This window comes from Diabrotica virgifera, chromosome 4 (assembly GCF_917563875.1).
Source record: "Diabrotica virgifera virgifera chromosome 4, PGI_DIABVI_V3a".
In the NCBI taxonomy this organism is placed as follows: domain Eukaryota; kingdom Metazoa; phylum Arthropoda; class Insecta; order Coleoptera; family Chrysomelidae; genus Diabrotica; species Diabrotica virgifera.
Window position 1 is genome coordinate 16,623,085 of NC_065446.1, and position 15,912 is coordinate 16,638,996.

Genomic DNA, 15,912 nt, shown 5'->3' on the forward strand with positions numbered 1-15,912 from the left:
AAATGAAAAAAAATAATTTTATTAACGTTTCGACGCCCAAATCGGGTGCCGTTGTCAAAATACAACGGCACCCGATTTGGGCGTCGAAACGTTAATAAAATTCTTTTTTTCATTTTAATTGTGGCTTATTTCCCATATAAATAATTAATCATAAAAATGCCACAAGGAAATAGCTTCAGAACAACATTTCTATATAATTTTCTTTATTATTGTTTATTTGTTTAATTTTTAATTAATACGTATACATGGTACATTTTTAATGGATTAGTGCTTGAAGGACAAATAATTTTTTGTATTTTAATCGAAAAATAAATTATTTATATTATTAGTTTTTTTTTCCTATGACTACATGATAAAAATGCTGCACATTCCAGAAAAACTATAATAAGTATGTAATTTTGCTAAACTTTTTCTACTTTTTGTTTTGGGTTTTTGTGCGAATTGAACTGTTATCTCCATTTAAAACACACAATAAATTTTAAATCTTCTTCAAATCAATTCTATTTTTTTGTCAGCAGACTATTGATTTTTAAGGGAAAAATTGATATAATTATCAATATAAGAACCACTTAATATATCTATACCCAAAAAAAATCCCAAAATATATTTCAAAACCTAAGTTTTTGAACCTTTTATTAGCATTGAAACTTATGACAATTTCAAAAGTGTCGTAGGGGTCACGTATTCCCGCCTTTGAAAAGCGAGCCTTTGATTGGTCTATAGTTACGAGACAACCTACGCCCAATCTATTAACCTTGGTATATACCCATGATACAAACCAAAGACGTATGACGTAGATATATTAATATTATTTGACACATTATGACAGCAGCTCGAAACAAATGACAATCGATGAATAGGCCTATTCCTTATGGTCAGATTTGTTAATTGTCAGATTCTCTAATTCTCTATTTTATTCTCTTTATATTATTATTTTTTTCTGTAATACTTTATGCTTCTTAACCAACAAACCTAGAAGAGTTACGACAGATGAGTAGCTAATATTAACAGATCAGATCATAAAGAAATCATAAAAAACATCAATGTTTGGCAGTCGCGGACTATGTTGTGATTATGTCCAGAAGTAAGAAAGGAATAAAAAAGATAACCGGAACAACTAGAAAAGGTAGCTCGAAGAAAAAAGGACTCTATACTGTTATATAATTTTTATGGGGAAATTTAGAGAATTAATTTTATGTCAAAGACCACGAGATCGTAAATTTTCATTGCCCGGTATATGACCAAAATTTGTAAATAAAATAATATAGCCGTAAGTAGTGTTTCGTGGAAAATTAAAAGTCTAGTGGTAAAGTTTCTACGAACGGATTTATAGATTTCAAAACAATGAACTAAAATAAAGTCGTTTTAGATAGTTAATGTGTCGCGTTGGAGTAAACAATAGATCATGTTTCTAAATGGTTTCCTAGAAAGAAACGATGGTAAACAATTTTGTTTAGTTTAGAATAGAGGGTTTTTGTAGAATGTAAGTAAAATTTAATTTTAATATATCCTGGAAATTGACAAGACATAAAATTTGTATAGAATACTATTTGTTTTTAAGAAAAAAAATGCCTAATGCCACATGGAGACATTGTTTTTTACGTTATGAAATCCATCATTAAAGTTGTAAATTCCATTAAAGGAAAAGCTTTACAGACCCGTATTTTTCGAAAAATCTGCGAAGACATGGGTGCTATATTTCAAAATTTTCTTTATCACACCGAAGTAAGGTGGCTTTCAAGGGGCAACGTCTTAAAAAGAGTATTTGACTTAAGAGCAGAGCTTTTAATGTATTTGAAAGATGAGAAGTCCCCATATGAAAATCAATTTTCCGATCCTATTTGGCTTTTGAAACTAGGTTTCCTTGCTGATATATTCGAACAATTAAATATTTTGAACAGTAATTTGCAAGGTCGCGACATTACTATAATTACAGCCACAAATAAAATTAAGGGGTTAAAGAATAGAAAGTTAAATTATAGAAAATGCATGTTACAATGCTACAAATTTTGAACAAGTTTATGCAGGCATGCAAGTTACTTTGCTTAATTTAAAACAACAGCTCTGTGATTATTTTCCCGAAGAAATTCAAAACAGTTACGACAGTTGCAGATGGATACTGAATCCGTTTTTAGCCGATTCCTTTCAACATGCTGAAATACCAATAAACATGAAAGAACCACTTATTGAAATATCAAGTGATGGAATGTTGAAGCTCCAATTTTTTTCCCAGAACCCGGACGTATTTTGGACCAAAAAGATGCAGGAATACCCTCAGTTGGCGAATGAAGCTGTAAAATGTTTGGTTCCATTTGTAACATCATATTTATGTGAGTTAAGTTTCTCGTCTATGACTGCCATTAAAACAAAAGTGAGAAATCGTCTCGTACTTGAAAACGATATAATTGTGTGTGTCTCAAATACACAGCCTAGATTTGAAAGACTAGTTTCAAAAAAACAGGCGCATGGATCTCATTAACATTGTAATATTTGACTTTATTTTTTCTTTTACTTTTAAGGACTTTTAATATTTAGTTTTATGTTTCGTTTGATAATTAGTTGTTAATTTTTATTTACGGCTTTATTAAAATAAAAATACATGATTTAACTAACAAAGTAGTGTTTTTGTCTTATTTTGGAAATTTCCGGCGACCCCCCTAGTACCTGATTGCGACCCCCAGGGGGTCGCGACCCACAGGGGGTCGCGACCCACACTTTGGGAAACACTGGTTTATAGTATGGTAGGGGAGCCCAAGCGGGGATTTTTGCAGTTACTCGAGCGCTTCAGATTATCATATGGGGAGAAACCTGGTACCCTGCAGATGTACCTCTACCATATTGGCTCTTAACACAGAAGAGTTCGTTAAGAGGGGCCCAAAAAAAAAATCTACCCTTAAAAAAACTCGAAATTGTCAGATTAAGATAAGGTAAGTTAAGTACATGGAAAGGAGTGTATATTTCAAAAATCTGACGATTTGAGCCGGGCGTAAGGAAATGGGCGAGTCCCAAAATTTCACAAGAAAAAAGCGAATATTTCGCGAAATGAATGACAGATCGAAAAACTAAAAAGTATGTGCTCAATATTTTTTAATAATCTATCGAATGATACCAAACACGACTTCCCACGGAGAGGGCTGGGGGTTAAATTTAATATTTTAAATACGAATCCCGCGATATTTCGCGAAATGAACGTCAGATCGAAAAAAATGTAAAATACACTTATTTAATATTTTTGAAAAATCTATCGAATGGCACCAAAGACGACTCCCCACGGAGGTGGGGTGGGGTTACTTTAAAATCTTAAATAGGAGCCCTCATTTTTATTGCAGATTTGGAGTCCTTACCTAAAAATAAGTAACTTTTATTCGAAACATTATTTCGAATTATGGATAGATGGCGTTATAATCGGAAAAAACGATTGTTGGAAATGGAAAATTAAATTAAAAAATAGCAAGCGCCCACTAAAATGGAAAATTTTACTTAACTTTTTTTGGTTTTAGAACCCACTCTTCACAACCGAGTAGGTCCCCAAAGCGCTCGAGTGACTGCACATTTAGCATACTTTGCTCCCCTACCAGTACGTTTACTCACGATTTTTGCTCTAAATTTAAAAAAACTAACTGGAATGACGTGAAATTTGGCATGCACGTAAATAACATGTCAAACAAAACAAGTGATATTGTGCCGATGTGTGCTTTTATCCTGGGGGTGAGTTTCACCCCGTTTCGGGGGTAAAAAAAGAAACCTTTAAAATAAGTCCAGAATCGGATAAACTGATTAATTCTAAGCAACTTTTGTTCCAAAGCGTTTTTTCAGTTAGTCAATACTTTTTGAGTTATTTGCGAGTGAATAATATGTTGATTTTTCAACAAAAATACCTCGAAAAGTATTGACTTAGTGAAATAACTGTATAGAACAAAAGTTGCTTAGAATTAATCAGTTTATCCACTTCCGAACTTATTTTAAAGGATTCTTTTTTCACCCACGAAAAGGGGTGAAAGTCACCCCCAGGATAAAAGCAGACATCGGCACAATATCACTTGTTTTGTTTGACATGTTAGCTACGTGTATGCCAAATTTCATGTCAATCCAAGTGGTTTTTTAAAATCTAGTGCAAAAATCGTGAGTGAACGTACTGTAAACCGTAATTTTTGCAATAATTTATTAATAACAAAGTTGGAACGTGGTTTAAGTTATCACGACTAGTGACAATCGATTTATCGTATAAAAATACTATGAAAAAGACTACAAACTTGCTGTAGATTGCGCATTTCAAGCTTCTCGGCGAGTAAACAACTATTTTGTTATTAACAAAATAAGAACATATTTTGAGTAATCGTGACTAGCTGCATTCGATTCAGCAACCAAAAATACACCAGAGAAGACCTCAACACTATCAATTTATTTACAGGGCTTCTAATAATTCCTGAAAAACACCTAATTTTACCATAATTTGTTAATAACAATTAAACGCACCACATTTGGGCTTCCAGACCACTTCCATTGGATTCAGCGACCCAAAAAACCTATAATACCACCATCAAATCGCGGCGACCTAAAAGTGCCCACGGGACCCCCTATGTTGCGACTAGACTATATACCATTACTCCCGAAAATTACAGACAAACATGCAAAACCCTCTTATCCTATTAGGAATATATTTCTCCTGCATTTATTACGTCTGCTAAGAAAATTGAGTCAAGGTAACATTGAAATTGATTTATGAACTTCATAATTTCTTTGTACTTGAGTTGATCTATAAACCGAACGAAACCATGAATTTTATGTCTTCGGCTGCAAACATTTCGCGGCAGACGTTAACAAACAGCGATTGTTGAATTTTTATTCGTATCACTCAATACCAGTATGCAGAACACTTCAGGGTCCCATAAATTTAATGGTCAACAATTACGTCTGGTCCCCGTTGACTGACTTTCACCATCTTTATTGGCCGCCCTCCACAGAAATGCCGGTCACGTAAGAACCTCCACAGGGCGTCGTGGTACCGCTGTATGGTACCACGCTACTACTACTACCATCGCGGCTTGGTCAAAACGCGGTTATATAACCAACCCAGCGCATACGATAGCCAGTTCTTGAGAGACATTCGAGAGGAACGACTTCATATCTTTGTCCTTTTAAATATTTACGTAGATTACTACTCTTTACATAAATGTTAATATTTGGTAACAAAATATGACTTTCTTTTAAATGAAGCCTTCTTTGAGTTTTCCTTAGTTTAATCTTAATACATTATTTGCATTTATAGATCACTGTCTCTTCCGTGGAACTATTTTTTCAGAAGCTGCTAAATTTATTAAATGCCCCATAAAAGCAGAAGAAAATTTATACGGAGACTTCAACATTAATTATGCTGCTGCTTGTGCTACACAAATATCCTTGGTCAATATATTTGAATCGTATGGTCTAACAATGCACGTTAAATCTCATACCATAATTACAAAAACTACATTTACCATAATTGATTATATGAATCGTCTCAGATTTCTCACCCCTTGATGTCCGTTCTACAATAATTATTAATGCGGGACTATCTGATCATGAAGCAGTTTATACAAAGTTTAACATCTTCAGAAAATCCTCCTGGAAAACCCGATGTTAGGCAGCATTTTTTCCGCTCGGAACTTTCGTTTTCAAAATTTATGCTTAACCTCTGAGTGGCACTTTCCTTTTATGGACGTCGACTATAATTTCAGTGATTTTTTAGATAAGTTTGTCTACATCTTCAATAAAGCCTTTCCTTTAATTACAATTCAGCCAAAACATCGCAAACCCTGGTACTACCAAATGGAACTACCAAAGGTATCCGCATCTTCTTCTTCTTGTGACGTGTCGTCTTCTGACGAGGTTGGCGATCACTTCTGTAAACACTTCTTTATCTTTTGCAACATGAAACATTTCTTCAACACGAGGTTAGTCCAATCTCTGATATTCCTCAGCCAAGATTTTTTCGGTCTCCAGCATATAAGCTGCATATCAGCCAAGAATATGCGTTCACTATTGTACATTAAGAAATTTTCGACCAACGTCTCTGTCATTGCTCTGACCAAAACTTATCAGCTAAAAAAGTGTAGGTACTATCAAAATCATCAGAAAAGCTCTAAAAGTAAAAGCAAAAGAAACTTAATCCATAATAAACAATTTTCGGAATAAAGCACACATCTTAAACATTTTCCCTTCCAGACCTCAGAAACAAATGCTTGAGATACTCTGCATATGAAAATACTTGAATAACGGATAACTTTTTTGTAATAAAAGCGTTTTGGTAAAACTGTGGGTTAGGCCACTTTGCATCTTATTTTTATGTATTTGCGCCATATGTATTTTGTATCTGAAAATTATTCTAATGCAGAATAATGCTCGGCTGCACATAGCCGGGGCATCAATACAATAATTCTTGACATATATTGGTACTCGGGTAATAGCCGACCTCCTAGAATTCCAGACCTTAACAGCATAGAATATTTGTGAAATAAATTGGGAAGGCTAGTTAGGTAAAATTATAGTTGTGATAATTTGTTATTGTGGTAGCGTTAGAGCTATTTGGTAAACAAATACCTCAAAATGGACTTGCTGCTTTGATTCAGTCTAAACCAGAAAGATTAGAGCTGCCATTTGAGCTAAAAGAAAAAATATCCAATTTTAATATCCATATTTTAGAATGATTGAGTAATTGATAAAGAGGTATTGAATGTTGTGTGTGTGTATGCTCCTCAAACAGGTCTGGGTGAGAATGAAAGAAGAGCTTTCTATGACCAATTAGGAGACGTCCTGAGTAATATTCCGTCAGAGGAGAAAGTTATAATAGGAGGTGATTTCAATGCACATGTGGGCCAAGCCAAGACAGGATACGAAGCAATACATGGGGGATTAAGCTTTGGATCTACAAATGAAGCTGGAGATGATATGCTTGAATTAGCAACAGCACTAGATATGGCGATTGTTAACACATTCTTTAAAAAGAGAGAAACTCAACTTATTACCTACAAAAGTGGACAACATCAATCCCAAATAGACTACTTCATGATAAGGAAAGAAGACATACGTGAATGCAAGGACTGCAAGGTAATAGTTAGTGAGACAGTAAGCCAACAACATAAGCTGCTTGTTCTGGACATCGAAGTAAAAAGCGAAACTAAACAAAAATATCGGACAGGACCACAAAAAATCAAGTGGTGGATGCTAAAAGATGAGAAGGAAGGTCTATTCAGGGAAAGAATAGTAGAAAAAATATGTTGGAACATGAAAAGAAGCTCTAATACAATTTTGAGAAAAATGGCAAAAAAAGTTTGAGGATAAAGAGACTTGGTGGTGGTCAAACGAAGTACAAGGAAAAATAAAAGAGAAGAGAAAATTATATAAAAAGTGGCAAGAGACCAGATCCGACACAGATCTTCAAAACTATATGGTAGCGAAAAAGGAAGCGAAAGTAGCAAAAGCCAAAGCAGAAGCGTATTCAAACCTATACGATCAACTTGATACCAGGGAAGGCGAAACGAAGATATATAAAATAGCCAAACAGAGAGCAAAGAAAGCAAAAGATTTTAATCAGATTAGATGTATCCGAGATGAAAATAATAAAATACTAGTTCACGAAAGGGATGTGAAAAAGAGATGGATAAAGTACTTTGACAGCTTATTAAATGAAGAATTTGACAGACAGCCTGTAGAGTCAACGGAGACAGTAGCAGCAATGGTCGCCAAAATAACAAACGAGGAAGTGGCTCAAGCGCTTCAAAAAATAAATAAAGGAAAAGCGGTAGGACCAGATGATATTCCCGGGGAAGTATGGAGAGCATTGGGAGAGACAGGAACAAGGTGGCTACCAGGCCTATTTAATAGAATTATGGAAGTTGGACAAATGCCAGACGAATGGAGAAGCAGTATATTAGTACCTGTCTACAAAAACAAGGGAGACATACAACAATGTACAAACTACAGGGCTATAAAACTACTTAGCCACACCATGAAAATATGGGAGAGAGTAATTGATAGACGGATACGTGAAGAGACCGAAATATCCGAGAATCAATTTGGCTTTATGCAGGGCAGATCAACAACAGATGCAATTTTTATTATAAGGCAGTTGATGGAAAAATACAGGAGTAAAGAAACAAACGCTCATATGGTAGTCATTGATCTTGAGAAAGCATATGATAGAGTTCCTCAAAAGATTCTGTGGTGGGCACTCAATAAGAAATACGTACCCTGGTGAATATGTAAAGATTGTGAGGGATATGTATGAGGGAGTAACGACTAGTGTTCGGACAGGTGTAGGAGAGACTGATAAATTTCATGTGAAAGTAGGATTGCACCGAGGCTCTGTGCTTAGTCCGTATTTATTCTCATTAGTTTTGGACCAGATAACAGCGAAACTACAGGGTAATATTCCATGGTGCTTAATGTATGCTGATGATGTCGTGTTAGAGTAGGAAATAGTGAAAGAGACTTAGAACAAAAACTGGAACAGTGAAAGCAAGCTCTGGAGGAAAAAGGTTTAAAACTTAGTAGGACAAAAACAGAGTATTTAGAATGTTCATTTAAAGATGGAGTTACTACAAATAAAATGGTATCTTTGGATGGTGAACTGATTGTAAAAAGCAATAGTTTTAAGTACCTGGGATCGGTATTACAGAGTAATGGAGAAATAGATGGAGATGCATGCAGTAGAATTAGGGCTGGATGGATGAAGTGGAAAGAAGCGAGTGGTGTGTTGTGTGACAGAAAAATTCCAATGAAGCTGAAGGGAAAATTCTACAAAACAGCCATAAGACCGGCTATGATGTACGGAACTGAATGTTGGGCAGTGAAAAAGAAAGAGGAACAACGAATGCATGTGGCGGAAATGAGAATGCTTAGATGGATGAGTGGAGTGACAAAGAAGGATAAAATTAGAAATGAGTATATTAGGGGAAGTCTAGGTGTGGCACCAATTGATGCCAAAATGAGAGAGCATAGGTTAAGATGGTTTGGTCATGTTCAACGTCAAGACGTTAATCACCCAATACGAAGAATAGTGAAGTGCAGATTCCTGGAAGGAGTAGGAGAGGAAGCCCAAAGAAGACCTGGGGGGACGATAAGGCAGGACATGTTGGTAAAGGGGATTAACATTGATATGACCCAAGATAGAATTGTGTGGAGAAATGCAATTAGCTAAGCCGACCCCGCATAGGGATAAGGCAAAGAGAATGATGATGAATTTTAGAATGATTTTATGACTTCTTTTTAAAAAATCTCTACGTGGGTAGTGAATAAGCAATTTTACTTTAAAATTAAGATTATAATTTGACGTTTATTTCTTTAGTTTAATATGTCACAAGAAAAAAACAGCTTCGGAACAAATATTTTTCTTACTACGGAATAAAAAAAGAATTGTAAATTTCCATTAGTTGTTAAATTAATCAGTATTTTGAAAATATGTTTATTTTGTGTACCTACATAAATGCCATATTGAACATTATAGGCCTGGATCCCGTGTACCAAAAATATTATTAATAGCAAGCTGAAAAATTGTTAATAGCTTAACGGTGTCTATTCGGACAAACTTTGATGCATAGGAACACTGTAACAGGGGAAGTTTTAATTGTGGAACAGGTTATAGGTTTCAAACGTCAGACTACGAAAACATCCCACCTATTTTGTCGAACAGAACATCGAACTGATTTGTTACCCTTTCATTAAATATTATACAAAAATCAGACTGCTATTTATCACCAACATAATTCATATCATTTGACATGTTCTACGTGTCAGACTTATTAAAATGCCTACCATATTTGTCGGACAAAGATGTTTTTATATATTATTTACCTAAAGTTTGCTATTGAATAAACATAAAAACAACTTGCTAGTTTTCACAAACTTGTCAGGATGGCAAGTTTCACGATTAAAATCACGTTCCACAATTAAAACTTCCCCTGTTTCAGTGTTCCCATAGATCAAAGTTTGTCAGGCTAGACACTGGAAACCTATTAACAAATTTTCAGCTTGATATTAATAAACTTTTTTAGTACGCCGGATCCAGACCTAATAATGATAATTACGTTTAAAGTCATATATTTCTTAGAGGCTTATTAAAGTTAAAGAAGATATTATGTTGAAACGATGTAGAAAACCGTAGATATCAATTTACGATAGTTCTTAATATACAAAATGTCTCTATTGTGTTTTAACAGCCGGAGGTAAGTAGATATGTCTTATTAAAAAAAACGTAACCAATAAAATAAATCAAAATATCTTTTTTAAGTTAATAAATAATATTTATCTGATATTGTTTTATCAAAAATCGTGACTTTTGTCACAGTTCTGCGGTACTTTTACCAGGCGATTAATATTTATCAGATTACTAAATTAAAACTCTTTATGATAATAATACATATAATATATAATTTTCTTTATTTTAATGTAATAGTGTAATTTCTTGTTCCACGAATCTGTGATATTCTCGGTCTTCTCTTACAGTATTTGGTGAGAGGATTGTGTGTAAAAAATCAAATTCTGCATTGACGGTTATTGTTATTTGGATTATGGTATTTTGATTATTTAGACACAATAAATGTCACCTGAACATCTTTTATAATTATTCATGGACCTTGACCAAGGCAAACATGGATAAAATAATAAAGACACAAAGAGCCATGGAGAGAGCAATGTTAGGAGTAAAATTGACAGACAAAAAGCAAAATAACTGGGTCAGAAATAGAACAAAAGGCAGGCCAACATATAGCCAGGCTAAAATGGAGCTTCGCAGGTCATAACGCTAGACAAAAGGACAATAGGTGGAATAGCACGATACAACAATGGAGACCATGGACAGGAAAGAGAGCAAGAGGACGACCCCAGATGAGATGGGGAGACGACATTAAAAAGATAGGAGGAACGCACTGGAAACAGAAAGCACTAAACAGGAGCGAATGGAGGAAACTGGGGGAAGCCTATGTTCAAAATTAGACGAATTAAAGAACAAAAGAAGAAGAAGAAGAAGCATTTCGTTTTTAGAATTGTGGGAAAAGAGCTTCGACGGAGCCGAAGATTTTGAGTGGATCTACTCGAAAGATGAGTTTAGCTCGAGTGAAATCGAAAAACCTGCAGAAAATAAAATGCAAGAACCTCAATCGAAATCCCAAATAATTATGACGAACATGAGCTATTTGATGAGGTGTTACTGGTAAAAGGCTTCTTCCAAAATTTTAATAAACATTGTGGAGTTTGCTATGTGTGTACCCGGTACTTCAGCGCCAATGCAAAGAATAATTATTGTGCTCTGACTATCGGAGGAGGATGGAAAAATGCGTTTTGGAAGCTTTGCTTACATGCAAACTCAATTTAAACATGGCGTGTAGTGAATTTTATAACAAAATTAAGTACGACAAAAATATTCTGAAGAAATACCTTATGCTCTTCTTTTTAATAAAAAATATATTCATATTTATTATAATGTTTTCAATTTTTAATAATTTTGATTGCATTTTCAAGTATGTAAAACACAAATTAAGCGAAAACGCAAAACAAAAACGAGCCTCTTTCTCTTCTGCATCCGGGTTTGGGTCTTCGTAATTATGGTGAGCCTAGACATATAAATATTTTCATTTTCTTATTTTCTTTAGATTGCATTTTAATTACTAACCTCTATAATTCTTGATTTACTAACATTATTATTTACATTTGCTTTTTATTTATCTCTTAATTCCCTGAATTTGTTGTCATTTGTTTTATTCTTTGATCAAATGTATGTGTTTTGATTTTCACTATCATTCTTATATTTTTTCTGGCTGTTAATCCCAAATTCGTGATAAATTAAGATTATATAAATTGTATTTGTTTGATTATATTCTAAAAATGTTGTAGTCTAAAGAATTCAAGAAACGCCAAACATGCTACCTACTAAACCTTTAACTGACATCACAATGGTGGAGCATAAAATTAGCCTATTAGTGGGTTGTGGACCGATACATTTACGAGCATTTTGCTTGTCAGTGCTAACAACATTGTAAATAAAAAAGTAATCGGATTTTCAATTAACGTTCACCCAAGGCTTATAAAGTGTACCGACAACCAAATATTGACAAAACCTTTTAATTAATTATTACCTCAATAAGCAATAAATAAGATGAAATATTTCAGGCAGGGATATTAAACGTAGATAATAGTTATTTATGTATCAAGTCAGTAAAGTTACTCTTTATCGAACGAGTCTGATATTATGAGCAGAGCGAGCGTAGCGATCGAGGCGAATAACAGCCTATTTCGATAAAGAGTAACTTTACTGACGTGGTGCATACAAAATTTTATCGCCAACAACATGATATTGGTTTTAACACTTACTTACAATTTACAATTTAAATTTTTTTTGAAGTTATACTTCTTTACCGGCGATAGAGGGTAAATTTTTATATGGGAAAACCTAGCGACCGGGCGCATGCGCATTATAACTTTGTTCTGATTGGATGTTCAAATGACATGTCAAAAATTATTCAATATGGCGGCTGTGGCACAGCTGTAGTTAGATTATTTATGGTTGTTGCGTTTTAAAATTTGTGTGAAAAGAAACAACAAACAAAAGTTAGTTAATAGTTATACTGCCTTTTTAAATAGTTTTCATATACCTATAATTTTGGACTTTTGGACTATTTTGGACAAGGAAAACTCATTCTAATTTGGTAAGTACCTAGTTTTTATTATAATCATATTGTAATTATACATTTGGATTAGGTTGAAATACATACATTTATTTTCTCAAGAATGCGGATTTTAGAGAGAAATCCCAAATTAGGTTCGATTTTTATTTTTAAATTATGATTTTTTGGCGTAGATTTATTTATCTAGTAGGTATGTAATGCTTTGATTTACATACTTAATTTGATTACCAACAAAAGTTCTACCAATCTTCATCTAATATATTGTTTTCTTACTGTTTTGTTATATTTTTATATTTTCTTCCACAAAATTTAAACTACATAATTTTCAAAACAATTGTCAAACAGTAAAACGTTCAGTTACCGTATTTTTCCACATGATAAATAATGTGCGATTGGACGAGTGAGTCTACGCTTCGATTACGAGTCAAAGCGGCACGAAATTCAAGGGTTCAATTCCCGATGCAAGTTTTATTTTTTTATTTTTTTATGCATATTATGATTGTAAGTATATTTGTTATATAATTTTTTTTTCAGCAAATGCGTATTTAAAATTTTTGCCAACAATTATTATCGTCCAGAAATCATTTTTTCTTTGTGGCATTTTTCAACGTGTTTGTGTGCGTTTTATTCTTTTATTTTTTTAAATTTTTGGTATAGTCTTAAAAATCACATAATATGTAATAGAAGTATAACTTCTTACGTGCGTACAAAGTACACACACATTCTTGTTTTAAATTATAGACGTGATAAAAATTTCATGACAGTCATGACAGATGACTTTTGCATGATGGCCACTTTCGTTTTTTAATAGATAGTTATCAATATTGAATAATTACTAAATCGGTAAAATTTTGATTTATTTTATATGAATATAATTACAAAATACTACAGAATTTTACTTTTGACAAATTTAATTAACAATGTCGTAAATTTTGTACAATATTTTTAATAATTAAAGTAAATAAATTTTAAGTTCACTTAAATACCTACTCGCCTTTCGATTACTGCCATCGACCAATTACATTCAATCTCGATTAATCGCGGCAGTTAAAGTAAAATTCTTCTTTCGGTACAATAAAGTGTTACTTTACTGCCGCAAATGAGGGCAAATGAGTACAATAATGAATGACTTTGGTGATGGGTGGGGCGATAAAAATATATTATTTCAATATTATGTGTTACGGACAATGATGTAAATCCGGCCAATAACGTTAATGGCCGGCCAATAACGACAATGGCCGGTTGAATTGGCCATTGTCGACAATGGCCGGCCATTAACGTTATTGTCCATAGAAACTGGACATTGATGATAATTTTAAATTCTTGATAACATATTTCTATCATTGCCCGGCCAATGTCGACAATGCCCGCTGTTAATCGGTCAATGTTGATATTTTGAATAAAAGATAGGTTATGTGTAGTTTTACTATTGTTTACTTCATGTGTGTATATTGTGTATTGTTTTCGTGTTGAAATTAATAAAATATAAGGTTTATTTCCCCGATTTAAGATTATTTAGGCTTGTAAAATATCATGCATTACGAACAAAAATTTTTGAAATTCAACACAAGTAGAAGAAGTACGGTTTAAATTACTATTTTGAATAAGTAAAGAAGAAGAATAATAATAAAATAACTCAATGAAAGAAAAGAATACTAAAATTGTCTTTATCTTTAGCATATAAGTAAAATAGCATATACCATCCGAACAGAGAGTTCGACGGAAACGACTAGATTTTTGGTAGCTATAGAAAATGGGTAATAAATATAAGAAAACAACTAGGAAATATAAGAATAAGTAGAAGTAGATGAAAATTAGTAATAAAACAGGGTTTAAATGCACTTTAGAGTACACAGTAGTGCGTACCTATAAAAAGAATGTGGAAAAAAATAGTACGTATAAAAAGAACGTATAATATGACAATGAATGGATATATTCTCTTGGGCTTTGGGAAGTTACGACAAAATTAGAAAGTAATTAAAGAAGAACTACAAAAAAAAAACTGTAAAAAGTATCAAAATGCTAAGAATACCAATATTTGCAGCTGTAAATATATTTTAAATCAATTATGCTGAAATATATAATTAAATTATTGTAACCGGCCATACTTTTTTGACCCATAACATATGAAATTATAGTTTAATATATAAATATTAGTAAAAAAAGTAGTCAAAAAGTACCTAAATAGGTAGATATAGAATTACTGCAGAAATTAAATATAGAAATGAAATATGTGAAAATAGTATTTATTAATGCCTTGTATATGCTTGCCAACAAACGAAAAATTCACAGTTTCAAATCTTTAAATAAGACAAGTAGTAGCGTTGGTGAGCCAGTGAAACGAAATTTTGAGTTGCCTGTCAAATTTTCCCTGGTATTCTCTGTCTCTCTCTAGGACCTCTCTCTTCTATGTTGGTCGCAATCTCGCTTCACTGTTTGAATGGGACGGGGCCATTCCATCCGTATTTCGTTGGTGCAAATAAAAGGAATAAATTCGTTATTTCGTAAAAAGGCGACTTTAAGGAAAAATCCCGAAATAGGTCGATTTTTATTTTTAAATCAAGATATCTTGACATATATGTCATACTAGTGACGTCATCCATCTGGTCGTGATGACGTAATCGATTATTTTTTAAATGGAAATAGGGGTCGTGTGCTAGCTCATTTGAAAGGTTATTCAATTCTCTATTCAGTAATATAAACATTTACATAATTATTACAGTGTGTCCAAAATAAATTTTTGAATTAAATTATTTGACAAAAAAGAGGAATGGATGTAATTTATTTAATTCAAAATACATTTTACTCTTACCCGAAAATAGAGAAAATGGTTTATTTCACCATTAAACATTGCTTATCGATTAAATTCAATGATCAAGCCAGCTCCCGCCAGCACCTGCCTCTTGGAAGTTTAAACATTAATTTAAGCGTGAAACCATTGTTTATTTGTGAAATAAACATTTTTTTCTGATTCAAGACAGCAGTATAATGTATTTTGAATTAAATAAATTACATACATTCTTTTTTTTTTGTTAAATAATTTAATTAAATTTTTTTGTCACCCTTTATAATTAATTATATAAGTGTTTATGTTACTGAATAGAGAATTGAATAACCTTTCGAATGAGGTAGCACATGACCCCAATTATTATTTAAAAAAAATCATCGATTAGTCGCCGGTTTACGAAATAACGAATTTATTCCTTTCATTTGCACCACACTGTATATAAAAATATTATTATTTCCTTGTTTG

At 33.0% G+C, this 15,912-nt stretch overlaps 1 protein-coding gene across 2 annotated transcripts in view; it reads right to left on the reverse strand.

The window, feature by feature from the left end:
- The window catches only part of LOC114339608 (NADPH oxidase 5), a 443,824-nt gene that overhangs the window by 74,904 nt on the left and 353,008 nt on the right, over positions 1-15,912 (reverse strand). The gene's annotated exons all lie outside the window — the stretch shown is intronic.